The 13,670-nt window shown below is 34.0% G+C and overlaps 1 long non-coding RNA gene across 1 annotated transcript; it reads right to left on the reverse strand.

Annotated features, from left to right (window-relative positions):
* Positions 1-6,947: 6,947 nt before the first annotated feature.
* LOC143045223 (uncharacterized) lies at positions 6,948-10,561 on the reverse strand. Its single transcript, XR_012968909.1, has 2 exons — positions 9,701-10,561; positions 6,948-7,388 (listed from the first exon to the last, which is right to left on the reverse strand). It is a non-coding gene; the product is annotated as an uncharacterized LOC143045223 (long non-coding RNA).
* Between the last annotated feature and the right edge of the window lie 3,109 nt (positions 10,562-13,670).

A 13,670-nucleotide genomic window follows, 5' to 3' on the forward strand; every position in this document is an offset into this window, starting at 1 on the left:
TAATACACACGCTCTAAACCTTGCCCTTCGTATTTAGAGTTGGTTAACATCATACTGCCGCATTATTAACCTATGTAAAACTCTGTACCTGTTTGTTTTGTTCTGTCATATGGGGTTATTGTGTTAGCCTCTCTAGTGCTGTCGTTTTGATTGAAGATAGTTGTTTGACCTGTCATAAAATAAACATATCTTATGCATGTTATGGTTCATTTTCAACGCACACCTTCCATTTTATATTCATCAAGATGATAGTAGCAATTCAAGAACACACAAAAATAACCATGACAGCAAATGTTTATGAATTTGTCGGTCAAAAAATGATACACTACCACGAATTTACACAGTATTTTCATGTACTTTGAACGCCACTACATATACAGTACTGGTAAAAAGTATCATAAAACAGTACATTTCTTACCCATACCTTTTCAGTACATATAATTAAATGCAGGTTTTCAGTAATCTTTAGAAACAAATGTTTTCAGTACCGGACGTTTTATTTGATCATCATTTGTTTCAAGTAATGAATTAAATTTTCACTTGAAAAAAGATTGCTACTTACATTTCCATCAACTGGTACAATATAAAATGTTTACTGTTGGCATTGCTACTATGCTAAGATTTCGAATGTTTTAAATTTTATAAAGACTAATATTTGTTACCGAGAACTAATAACTTGAATCATTACTGTCTGAGAAATATTATAACCACAGATTCGATTTATGATAAGCAAACTTACCTCCTTGTGAAACAGAAACAAGTTTAGTTTTTATTAGTGTGTAGTATATAGTGCTTCCAGTAGCAGGAAATGTGATTGTTGTATCTTCTACAAAATAGAGAAAATCATTCCCGATATTTCTTGACTCTTTCTACTCCCTTCAATAATCCACTACAATGTTATGCATTGCTGTCTTTAAAAATTCGAAAGTCTAGTGGCAATGATAAGGCATTGGTTAACGTTATACATCTATTTGTTTTCATTTCTATCACATTAAAAGAATAAACGCGTCATATATACCAGGATTGAAATTTTGTATTTGTGCACGACGCGTGTTTCATCTATAAAAGACTCATTATTATATATTCCTGTACTTGCCTGATAGTTGAATTTTTTTTACCTCAGGATGGATTGTTTGAAATAAAAGTGAAAAGAATAAAAGTTTTAAATTGCAAAATGTGTTGTCGAATACAAAAAAGTGCCAATATTTTCCATTTGGTTTGAAAATTATACCAACGACATGAAAGTCTTTTTGTCCCCAATGATGAACAGTTTTACACAAATTTAGAGCTCTATAAGTCTACGGTATATAATTATCATGTGGATAACATTAAAAAGTGAGAACATTTCTTTTTTTTTTATTAATACTCTTTTCTTTATTAGGATCATGCACGATACGTATTCATAATACACCCGAGAGTACGAAATTTTCATATCCATCCATGTAAAACAAAAAACCTATATCCGAAGGTCAAAGTATTTTTTTCAAACACAGTGTGAATCAATTAGATTTTCAAAATCCGTCACACGAATGTGTAAAATCTTGGAAAAGTTTTAGATATTAAAAAATTAAAATCTCAAAATATTGAACTCCGAGGAAAATTTAAAACGGATGTTGCAGTTTAAGACAATGCAAAGCCTTAGAGTGTTTTAAATCTAAGCTAAAAACTTATTTTTATCGTATTGCTTTTTAATAAGACTTTTTTTTTCTTTCTCTTTAACGTTTTTTTTTAACTAGTTTTGCATAAACTTTTAATGCATTTTGTTTGTATACCTTTTTAGGATTTTTGCTTGTTTTGCATGCTTTTAACCTAGATCGCTATTTAAAAAAAAAATTAATTTGTTGTTTTACAATGTTCTTTTTGTATTGACCTTTTATATAATGGTAGGCATTTTTGTTTTATATTTCAGGTTAGTATTTGGATCTAACACGTACAGTGTATGTTTTATGTTTTTGTCTTTGATTTGTTTTATTTACCATGCTGAATGTACAGCACCTTAGAGTAATTCCATAATCAAACCCATCAAACGGGTGGGTGATATACGCTTAATCTCCTTTTATTTCACATGAGGAAAATTAACAAAACTTCACGTTATTTGTTTTAAAAGTTGAAATGTGTGTCAACGACGTTTTTTCGTTTTTCGATTCAATTAATGTAGGAAAGTATTGCTTCTGAAAAATAAAAACCTGTCAAGATGTAAAATTAAAAAGTAAATACCAAAATATGTAACAACACAAACGAATGAAGTTTTTAAATTAATTATAATTTGCATTTTAATCAGAAATATGATCATCTATTCATTTATATACTCGTTTTACCTATGAGTAGTTGTGTAAAACGGACAGTCGAAGTTCTGTTTTTAAATGTGTTTTATGTTTTTCCGTCATGTATATGCATGTAATATTTGCCACTGAACTACACCAACAACTGATCAACCATGTAAGAATCCCATTCAAATAAACCAATAAATAACTTTATATCCGAAAATGACGCGAGTTCCCAACATGATAATCTCTGTATCTAATTATAGTTCAATAGTCGAAGTGAAATCATGTGCAATTTAATATATTAAATGTTGTATCCTACTGTGATGCTGGTTTCAATGTCGCTTTAACCATAAGTCTCATGTTATGCTGTTTGCTATACACGTGTAATAGCACAATATGATTTGTGAGGATTTTGACACTGCAGACTCTTTAATAATCATTTTATCCCCATTATCAATCAATCAGTTAGTATGAGAATCTTCGCAGGACATCAAACTGTGAAATTTTTGTGTGTCGATATGCTCATTAGCTTCACTGTTTTAAACTTTGACATCTGATAAAAATCTAAGGTCAAATGTGTTAAAGGTTCCTGTTTGGTGAATGTTATCTTAGTGTAGTGTCAGTATACTGTAGATTCAATAGTAACTTTATCATGGAACCATTGCTACTAAACGAAAAGGTTTTAATGTAATATATATTTATTATGAAAATTACACCAGATAAAATGAAAACGTATTTCCTGTACTAAACATATAAAACATATCAAATTGTTTGGCCTTGGGAAATCACTCAACTATCTGACGAAAAATTTTGCTCCAGGACTTTGTCAGGAAGCGATTCTTTCGTGGAAAGAAGACCAGCTGACAAGCCACTACGCTCAACTTGAACAACACAACTGACAAAAGAATGATAAAGCGAAGCTTCATCTGACGGCCCATGCGTGGCAGTGGACCAGCCCCCGCGTGACGGTGGGCTACAATGTTTTAAGGTGTTGAGTTGAGGTTGGAGATGTTAAATGAAAAATGCTTGGAAAATGAATGAAAAATATGAATGATAAGTGAAATATTTGAAAAGGTTCACTTGTTGAGTTCTTTCCCTTGTCGTTGAAATATTGAAGGTGAATCATGCGGTGGGGTAGGATGGAGGTTGTTTTGAGAATAAGTTATAAAAGCTGTTGCCACAAGGAGCAATTACTAAGACTGTGATCAACTTGTTTTTCACGTGACACATATAATGTAAAACTGCAAGCACGCAACTTTATCTAACCTATATTTATTATGACCTCTTAACCGATATTTAATGTCGAGTAACGGGTTATGCAGAAACGGGTTAAGAAAAGTCATCGGCACCATTAAACAGCTGGTAATAAACAACTCGTCTATAAACCATGATTATACAATTATATAATCTACCATTTATATACTCGTTTTACCTATGAGTAGTTGTGTAAAACGGACAGTCGAAGTTCTGTTTTTAAATGTGTTTTATGTTTTTCCGTCATGTATATGCATGTAATATTTGCCACTGAACTACACCAACAACTGATCAACCATGTAAGAATCCCATTCAAATAAACCAATAAATAACTTTATATCCGAAAATGACGCGAGTTCCCAACATGATAATCTCTGTATCTAATTATAGTTCAATAGTCGAAGTGAAATCATGTGCAATTTAATATATTAAATGTTGTATCCTACTGTGATGCTGGTTTCAATGTCGCTTTAACCATAAGTCTCATGTTATGCTGTTTGCTATACACGTGTAATAGCACAATATGATTTGTGAGGATTTTGACACTGCAGACTCTTTAATAATCATTTTATCCCCATTATCAATCAATCAGTTAGTATGAGAATCTTCGCAGGACATCAAACTGTGAAATTTTTGTGTGTCGATATGCTCATTAGCTTCACTGTTTTAAACTTTGACATCTGATAAAAATCTGAGGTCAAATGTGTTAAAGGTTCCTGTTTGGTGAATGTTATCTTAGTGTAGTGTCAGTATACTGTAGATTCAATAGTAACTTTATCATGGAACCATTGCTACTAAACGAAAAGGTTTTAATGTAATATATATTTATTATGAAAATTACACCAGATAAAATGAAAACGTATTTCCTGTACTAAACATATAAAACATATCAAATTGTTTGGCCTTGGGAAATCACTCAACTATCTGACGAAAAATTTTGCTCCAGGACTTTGTCAGGAAGCGATTCTTTCGTGGAAAGAAGACCAGCTGACAAGCCACTACGCTCAACTTGAACAACACAACTGACAAAAGAATGATAAAGCGAAGCTTCATCTGACGGCCCATGCGTGGCAGTGGACCAGCCCCCGCGTGACGGTGGGCTACAATGTTTTAAGGTGTTGAGTTGAGGTTGGAGATGTTAAATGAAAAATGCTTGGAAAATGAATGAAAAATATGAATGATAAGTGAAATATTTGAAAAGGTTCACTTGTTGAGTTCTTTCCCTTGTCGTTGAAATATTGAAGGTGAATCATGCGGTGGGGTAGGATGGAGGTTGTTTTGAGAATAAGTTATAAAAGCTGTTGCCACAAGGAGCAATTACTAAGACTGTGATCAACTTGTTTTTCACGTGACACATATAATGTAAAACTGCAAGCACGCAACTTTATCTAACCTATATTTATTATGACCTCTTAACCGATATTTAATGTCGAGTAACGGGTTATGCAGAAACGGGTTAAGAAAAGTCATCGGCACCATTAAACAGCTGGTAATAAACAACTCGTCTATAAACCATGATTATACAATTATATAATCTACCATTTATATACTCGTTTTACCTATGAGTAGTTGTGTAAAACGGACAGTCGAAGTTCTGTTTTTAAATGTGTTTTATGTTTTTCCGTCATGTATATGCATGTAATATTTGCCACTGAACTACACCAACAACTGATCAACCATGTAAGAATCCCATTCAAATAAACCAATAAATAACTTTATATCCGAAAATGACGCGAGTTCCCAACATGATAATCTCTGTATCTAATTATAGTTCAATAGTCGAAGTGAAATCATGTGCAATTTAATATATTAAATGTTGTATCCTACTGTGATGCTGGTTTCAATGTCGCTTTAACCATAAGTCTCATGTTATGCTGTTTGCTATACACGTGTAATAGCACAATATGATTTGTGAGGATTTTGACACTGCAGACTCTTTAATAATCATTTTATCCCCATTATCAATCAATCAGTTAGTATGAGAATCTTCGCAGGACATCAAACTGTGAAATTTTTGTGTGTCGATATGCTCATTAGCTTCACTGTTTTAAACTTTGACATCTGATAAAAATCTGAGGTCAAATGTGTTAAAGGTTCCTGTTTGGTGAATGTTATCTTAGTGTAGTGTCAGTATACTGTAGATTCAATAGTAACTTTATCATGGAACCATTGCTACTAAACGAAAAGGTTTTAATGTAATATATATTTATTATGAAAATTACACCAGATAAAATGAAAACGTATTTCCTGTACTAAACATATAAAACATATCAAATTGTTTGGCCTTGGGAAATCACTCAACTATCTGACGAAAAATTTTGCTCCAGGACTTTGTCAGGAAGCGATTCTTTCGTGGAAAGAAGACCAGCTGACAAGCCACTACGCTCAACTTGAACAACACAACTGACAAAAGAATGATAAAGCGAAGCTTCATCTGACGGCCCATGCGTGGCAGTGGACCAGCCCCCGCGTGACGGTGGGCTACAATGTTTTAAGGTGTTGAGTTGAGGTTGGAGATGTTAAATGAAAAATGCTTGGAAAATGAATGAAAAATATGAATGATAAGTGAAATATTTGAAAAGGTGCCAAGAAACTCTGACGAAGTAATGATTAGAAATCAGATGAGTCTGAGTGACCCCCAAGTATTTAGAATAAGGAATCCCCCAGGACCACCTTCAATAAGTCAACGAATAACACAATAATAAGCTAAATATAAGAAACAAAATATACATATTAAGCAAGCATGCAGTTCTACTGCCAATAAATCGAAGTTGACTATACTATATAATCAATGATTGAAAGATTCAGCAAGCTGCTGTTGTGCATGCTTTATAGAGATTGGTTGAGTTCGAATATAACGCACATAGCAATCTGAAGACCAACGACCTAACGTTTTAATCATGTGATCTTCTATTTTTGCTTGACCAGCTGCGGTGCCAGCACCTATTCTAAATGAATGACCTGAAAAGTTTTTAGGATTATAACCGCATAACTCTAGAACATATCTGATTTTTGTTATAAAGAAATCTCTTTCCATAGCTAAATTGCCAATTGATACAAAAAGAGGGTCAGTGTTTTGATAAGACGATAAAAACGTTTTCCTGATCTCTAAATATCTTTTCAAAACACGATAAGGACAAATATGACTATTAATTTTGTGTAACTGAATATCTATACCCTTACGGAATGGATCAGTTTTGGACTGTTTCAAGTGCAGGTTAGCAATATTGTCAGTGAATGAAATGTCTGATATACATAAATTAATTGCAGGTTCAAAATGTTCGGATTTGATAACAGTTATTTCTCCGCATCGGAGGAAGCCAAAGAAAGAAATCACGCTAGCTGTTTCAATCATGAGATCAATAAATTTTGAAAAAACTCCCTTTCGTAAACTCTTTATAATTTGCTCAAGAATATCAAAAGTGATTGGTAGCCTTATTCTTTTATTTTGATTTTGAGATCGTTTAACAGAATTTAAGATCAATGTAAGCCTTGGCAATGGTTTGCCGTTATATAGTTCTAATGGATCACTACAATTTTCCTTTAAATAATTGTACCTGATTCCACATAAATAAAGTTTAATGGTAGAATAATGAAGTTTCAGAACTGTTTGACAATGAGCAACAAAATATATGAGGATTTCTTCCGACACTGGGGCCAAGTTATTTGTAAATGTCACGTTATTTAACAGTAAATATCTCTTGAAATGCATGAAACCAATATCATACGCATCCTTAGTCCTTTTGGATATCGATGTTGTCCATAGTTGTTCGACAGTTTGTTTTAACACCATATTACATCTGAGATTTTGGGACACGGTTCCGGAAAAGTGTCTGCATCTGGTGCCAGGGTTCTGAAACGTTGTATCTGAAATCGAGATAAGGCATCACTAATATCGTTTTGTACACCTGGCACGTGTTTTGCACTAAAAAAGAAATTGTTTGTACATGCGCACCATGTTAATTTCCTCATTAACTTCATAATATACAAACATTTTGATCGGCCTTTTCTTATAATTTCAACTGTAGACATATTATCAGACCAAAATAACACTTTTTTAGTTTTCCATGAGGCACCCCATAATACAGCTGCTACAACGATAGGGTACAATTCGAAAAATGCCATTGAATGTTTACTGTTTGTGATGTTTTTAATTTCGGTCGGCCATGAAGAATAAAACCACTTTCCACCAAAATATCCACCAAAACCTATAGTTGACGATGCATCTGTGTATAATTCCATATCGTAACTAGATATGAATGTAGAATTATAAAACATATTAATTCCATTCCAATTCTTAAGGAATCGTAACCAAAATTCGAGATCTATCCGACATTCTTTATTTAAACGCACAAAATGATGTAATTCTTTCGCTTTGGTTGATAAATTGATTAGATAAGACACAAAAGACCTGCCCGGTAAGATAACTCTTGAGGCAAAATTTAAATGACCTAGCAGCTGTAGAACTTCTCTCTTAGAACAAGAGGATTTTACACTTATGCTTGAAATAAACTCACAAATTCGATCAACCTTTTCCTGCGGTAGACGGGCTTCCATTTTTTCTGAATCGAGAATGATGCCTAGATATTCGAGACAAGTTACAGGGCCAACAGTTTTATGCATTGCTATTGGAACATTTAATCGTTTAAAAATCATCATCATTAATGCCATTGATCGCTCTCCTTCGGCGTGTGGTGGATCTATAGTTAAGAAATCATCTAACAGATGTAAAATGTTATTGACCTTGTAGTTGTTTGTAGCAATATAACATATTGCTTGTGATAAAGTATCGAATATGATGGGACTAGATCGGCAGCCGAAAGTTAATCGCACATAGAAATAATATTTATCCTCCCATTTAATGCAAAACAAAGGCCATTGTGAAGGTAATATAGGACAATTTTTGAATGCATTGGAAATATCGTATTTACATAACCAGGAATGTCTTCCGTATTTTAGGATTATATCTATAGCGTTGTCGATCTTGACGTACGACATAGAGCAGGTGTCTTTGTCAATTAATTCATTGATGCTAAAATGAATATCACTTTGATGGGGCGCCGATAAGTCCAATATAAGTCGTTTTTTCTTCGAATATTTTCCTTCCGCAACTCCCAACGGACTGACACGGTAACTTGAAAATGGGAGTGTTCCAAAAGGTCCGTACATAAAACCATTTTCACATTCCTTTCTTAACAACTCATTTACTACGTTCGGTTGCGATCGTGCAGACAAATTATTACGACACTCAAGGGTTGGTAAACTAGTTACAGACACTTTGGTGTCAAAACCATATTTCAAACCATTGCATAAATAATAAACAAAAGATTTGTCACTGTGATTTCTAAGTTCGTTTTGTAATACTTCTACATTAATCGGAGTAGTAGCCTGTAAGGGGAAGTTAATATTTGACAGTCATTTCTCGGAACCGAAGCTTGACTTTTGTGCAGGAGTACTAGTCTTAGCAGCTGTGTTTTTAAAAGAGTAATTCTTTCTATTTTTCTCGCTATCGTTATGCGTAGATTGACGAGGACAGGTGGTTACGCTATGATCATAGTTACGACAATTGGAGCACATATGTAAGAAAAGGCATCGACCGTCTTTATTACAGCCAGACAAGCTATTGAAATTATTGCAAATTTCTTTCCCGTTGTGATAAAAACGCTTCCTACCACGAATATCAGAATTTCCGCTATTTTTCGTTAGATGTGGCGTAGATACGCTTTTTTCTGCTAGTTGCAAAGGACAGAACTTCGTGTCATGGTCAACCATGTGACAAAGCTTGCAAATATTTATTTCCACGCCCGCACCTATCAAGATCATCAGGTCGCGATCCCTTTTGCTCCAATCGACTTTAATTTGTTTTTCTTGAAGAAGGGTCGAGGCTTTGGCCGAAAACAACTTATGGTAGTCGTAAAACTTATTACCATAAAAGTTGCTGATTTCTATGATATCCTCTTCATAAGCGTCTAATTCAAATCTCCTACCTGGAAAAGCAGACGTCATTACACGCTTGAATTTACCGAAAGCTTTTATGAATTCCTGAATTGTTAGCTGTCGATTTAAGCGTGGGTCTGGTTTATTCCCCACGTTAATTTCCATACCGTCTGCCAAAATGGTATGTGACTGGGGACTCTCGAAACTAGGGATAAGGAGAGAAGCTAAGTTAATGTCCTTACCCTGTATTATTTGTTTCTGTAATCCTGAAGAAACTATGTCTACATTTGGAAAATCATCCGAACGAACTCCTGTTCTATATAATCCTTGATGTAACGCATCCGGTGTGTTTTGTAACGGCGGTGTCGTATTGCTGGAATTGTACCATTGATGGAGATTATATGGTTTGCTATCATACAGCTTCTCTGTCATCAGGGTATCGACGGATTTCTGAAGGCCGTTCACACATTGTGACATAGTGTTAAAAGCAGTCACCAATATATTAGTGTTGACATTCTCCGTAGCAGAATTATGTTCAATGTTTTGAGTCTCTGTTGAAGCTGTTGGATTAACAGATGAAAAACCTTCTGTTGGACTTAAACTGGTTTCGATGGTTTCTACGGCGCGATCATCACTTTTGTTTACAATGTTCTCTGTATACAGAGATTTTACTACGTTTAGAGTAAAATTCGGAGGCACTTTGAAACCAATTTTTGACAGTTCGTCCACCATTTCGGATTTGGTTTTCTCAGAATTAGTGTTTGTAACATTGATTTCCGTACTATACGGTTGAAAACGGGATTTCCGTTTCGTCGGATTCCGTTTTTTAGTTGGAGGCATAACTTATATTACAGTGTTTTGAGAATAAGTTATAAAAGCTGTTGCCACAAGGAGCAATTACTAAGACTGTGATCAACTTGTTTTTCACGTGACACATATAATGTAAAACTGCAAGCACGCAACTTTATCTAACCTATATTTATTATGACCTCTTAACCGATATTTAATGTCGAGTAACGGGTTATGCAGAAACGGGTTAAGAAAAGTCATCGGCACCATTAAACAGCTGGTAATAAACAACTCGTCTATAAACCATGATTATACAATTATGTTCCCAAAGGGCCAAGTGAGCTTTTCTTATCACTTGGCGTCCGTCGTCCGTCGTCCGTCGTTCGTCGTCCGTCGTCCGTCGTCCGTCGTCCGTCGTCGTCGTCGTCGTCGTTCGTCGTTAGCTTTTACAAAAATCTTCTTCTCTGAAACTACTGGGCCAATTTTTACCAAATTTGGCCACAATCATTATTAGGGTATCTAGTTTAAAAATTGTGTCCGGTGACCCGGCCAACCAACCAAGATGGCCGCCATGGCTAAAAATAGAACATAGGAGTAAAATGCAGTTTTTGGCTTATAACTCAAAAACCAAAGCATTTAGAGCAAATCTGACATGGGGTAAAATTGTTAATCAGGTCAAGATCTATCTGCCCTGAAATTTTGAGATGAATTGGATATCCCGTTGTTAGGTTGCTGCCCCTGAATTGGTAATTTTAAGGACATTTTGCTGTTTTTGGTTATTATCTTGAATATTATTATAGATAAAGATAAACTGTAAACAGCAAAAATGTTCAGCAAAGTAAGATCTACAAATAAGTCAACAAGATCAAAATGGTCTGTTGACCCCTTTAGGAGTTATTGCCCTTTATAGTCAATTTTTAACCATTTTGTAAATCTTAGCTATCTTTTACAAAAATCTAATAATAGATTACTTTTTATACCTATGGATGAATTGTTTGACATACAAGTGGAGAAATGAAGTTTAAAATTGCAAAATATATTGTCGGATATGGAAAAAGGTACCAATATCTTCTAATTTGTTAGGATATTTGTACACCGGCAATACGATTTAGTTCTTTTTATACCTCATGATAGATTGTTACACATTAAATCGAAACAAATCTAAGTTCAAAATTTCAAAAATTGTTGTCACATGAAAAAGGTTTTAATATTTTCCATTTTTTTTAGAATAAGATATAAATGCATTATCATTCTGGTTTTATTCCCTAAGGAGGAATATGTTTATACACATGAAGAGCTCTTCAAGTCTACGGTAACTAATAATTATGTTGATAACAATAAACACCGACTTAATTCCGTTTCATTTGTATCACTATTGTACTTGCCTGAGAACTGAGTACTTTTTCTACCTCAGTATGGATTGTTTGACATATAAGGTGGAGAAATTAAAGTTTACAATTCCAAAATTTGTTGTCGCATACAAAAACGGTGCCAATATTTTCCATTGTATTTGAAAATTATGCAATGGCCTGAAAAACTTGTTCCTTTTGTCCCTAAGGATTAATTGTTTTACACAAATTAAGAGCGCTATGACTATAAGTCTACTGTTGATTATAATTATGTGGATGACTATAACAAGTAATATATTATTTTTTTTAAATTTGATTAATATTGTAAAAAGTCTTTTCTTCATAAGAAGCATGCACTATAAGTATTCATAATACACACACTGTAAACCTTGCCCTTGCAATTCGTATTTAGAGTTGGTTAACATACTGCTGCATTATTAACCTAGATACAACTCAGTACCTGTTTGTTTTGTTCTGCCATATGGGGTTATTGTTTTAGTCTTTCTATTGCTGTCGTTTTGAGTGAAGATAGTTGTTTGACCTGTCATAAAATAAACATATCTTATGGTTCATTTTCATCGCACATCTTCCATTTTATATTTATCAAGATGATTGTTGGACAACCCGTTGATAGGTTGCTGCCCCTGAATTGGTAATTTTATGGAAATTTTGCTGTTTTTGGTTATTATCTTGAATATTATTATAGATAGAGATAAACTGTAAACAGCAAAAATGTTCAGTAAAGTAAGATCTACAAATAAGTCAACAAGACCAAAATGGTCTATCGACCCCTTTAGGAGTTATTGCCCTTTATAGTCAATTTTTAACCATTTTTCGTAAATCTTAGTCATCTTTTACAAAAATCTCCTCCTCTGAAACTACTGGGCCAAATTAAACCAAACTTGACCACAATCATCATTGGGGTATCTAGATAAAAAAAATTAGTCCGGTGACCTGGCCAGCCAACCAAGATGGCCGCCATGGCTAAAAATAGAACATAGGGGTAAAATGCAGTTTTTGGCTTATCACTCAAAAACCAAAGCATTTAGAGCAAATCTGTCATCAGGTAAAATTGTTAATCAGGTCAAGATCTATCTGCCCTGAAATTTTGATATGAATTGGATAGCCCATTGTTAGGTTGCTGCCCCTGAATTGGTAATTTTAAGGACATTTTGCTGTTTTTGGTTATTATCTTGAATATTATTATAGATAAAGATAAACTGTAAACAGCAAAAATGTTCAGCAAAGTAAGATCTACAAATAAGTCAACAAGACCAAAATGGTCTGTTGACCCCTTTAGGAGTTATTGCCCTTTATAGTCAATTTCTAACCATTTTGTAAATCTTAGTTATCTTTTACAAAAATCTTCTCCTCTGAACCTACTGGGCCAAATTAAACCAAACTTGGCCACAATCATCATTGGGGTAATAAGTTTAAAAATTGTGTCCCGTGAACTGGCCAACCAACCAAGATGGCCGCCATGGCTAAAATTAGAACATAGGGGTGAAATGTAGATTTTGGCTTATAACTCTGAAACCGCAGCCTTTAGAGCAAATTTGAAATGGGGTAAAATTGTTTATCAGGTCAAGATCTATCTTCCCTGAAATTTTCAGATGAATTTGACAACCTGTTGTTGGGTTGCTGCCCCTGAATTTGTAATTTTAAGGAAATTTTGCTGTTTTTGGTTATTATCTTGAATATTATTATAGATAGAGATAAACTGTAAACATCAATAATGTTAAGCAAAGTAAGATTTACAAATAAGTCAACATGACGGAAATGGTCAATTGACCCCTAAGGAGTTATTGTCCTTTATAGTCAATTTTTAACAATTTTCATAAATTTTAACTTACATTTTCCACTGAAACTTACTGGGCCAAGTTCATTATAGATAGAGATAATTGTAAGTAGCAAGAATGTTCAGTAAAGTAAGATGTACAAACACATCACCATCACCAAAACACAATTTTGTCATATCCATCTGCTTCCTTTGTTTAATATTCACATAGACCAAGGTGAGCGACACAGGCTCTTTAGAGCCTCTAGTTTAATTTAAAAAAAAAACATATACATG

This window comes from Mytilus galloprovincialis, chromosome 9, assembly GCF_965363235.1.
Source record: "Mytilus galloprovincialis chromosome 9, xbMytGall1.hap1.1, whole genome shotgun sequence".
Taxonomy (NCBI): domain Eukaryota; kingdom Metazoa; phylum Mollusca; class Bivalvia; order Mytilida; family Mytilidae; genus Mytilus; species Mytilus galloprovincialis.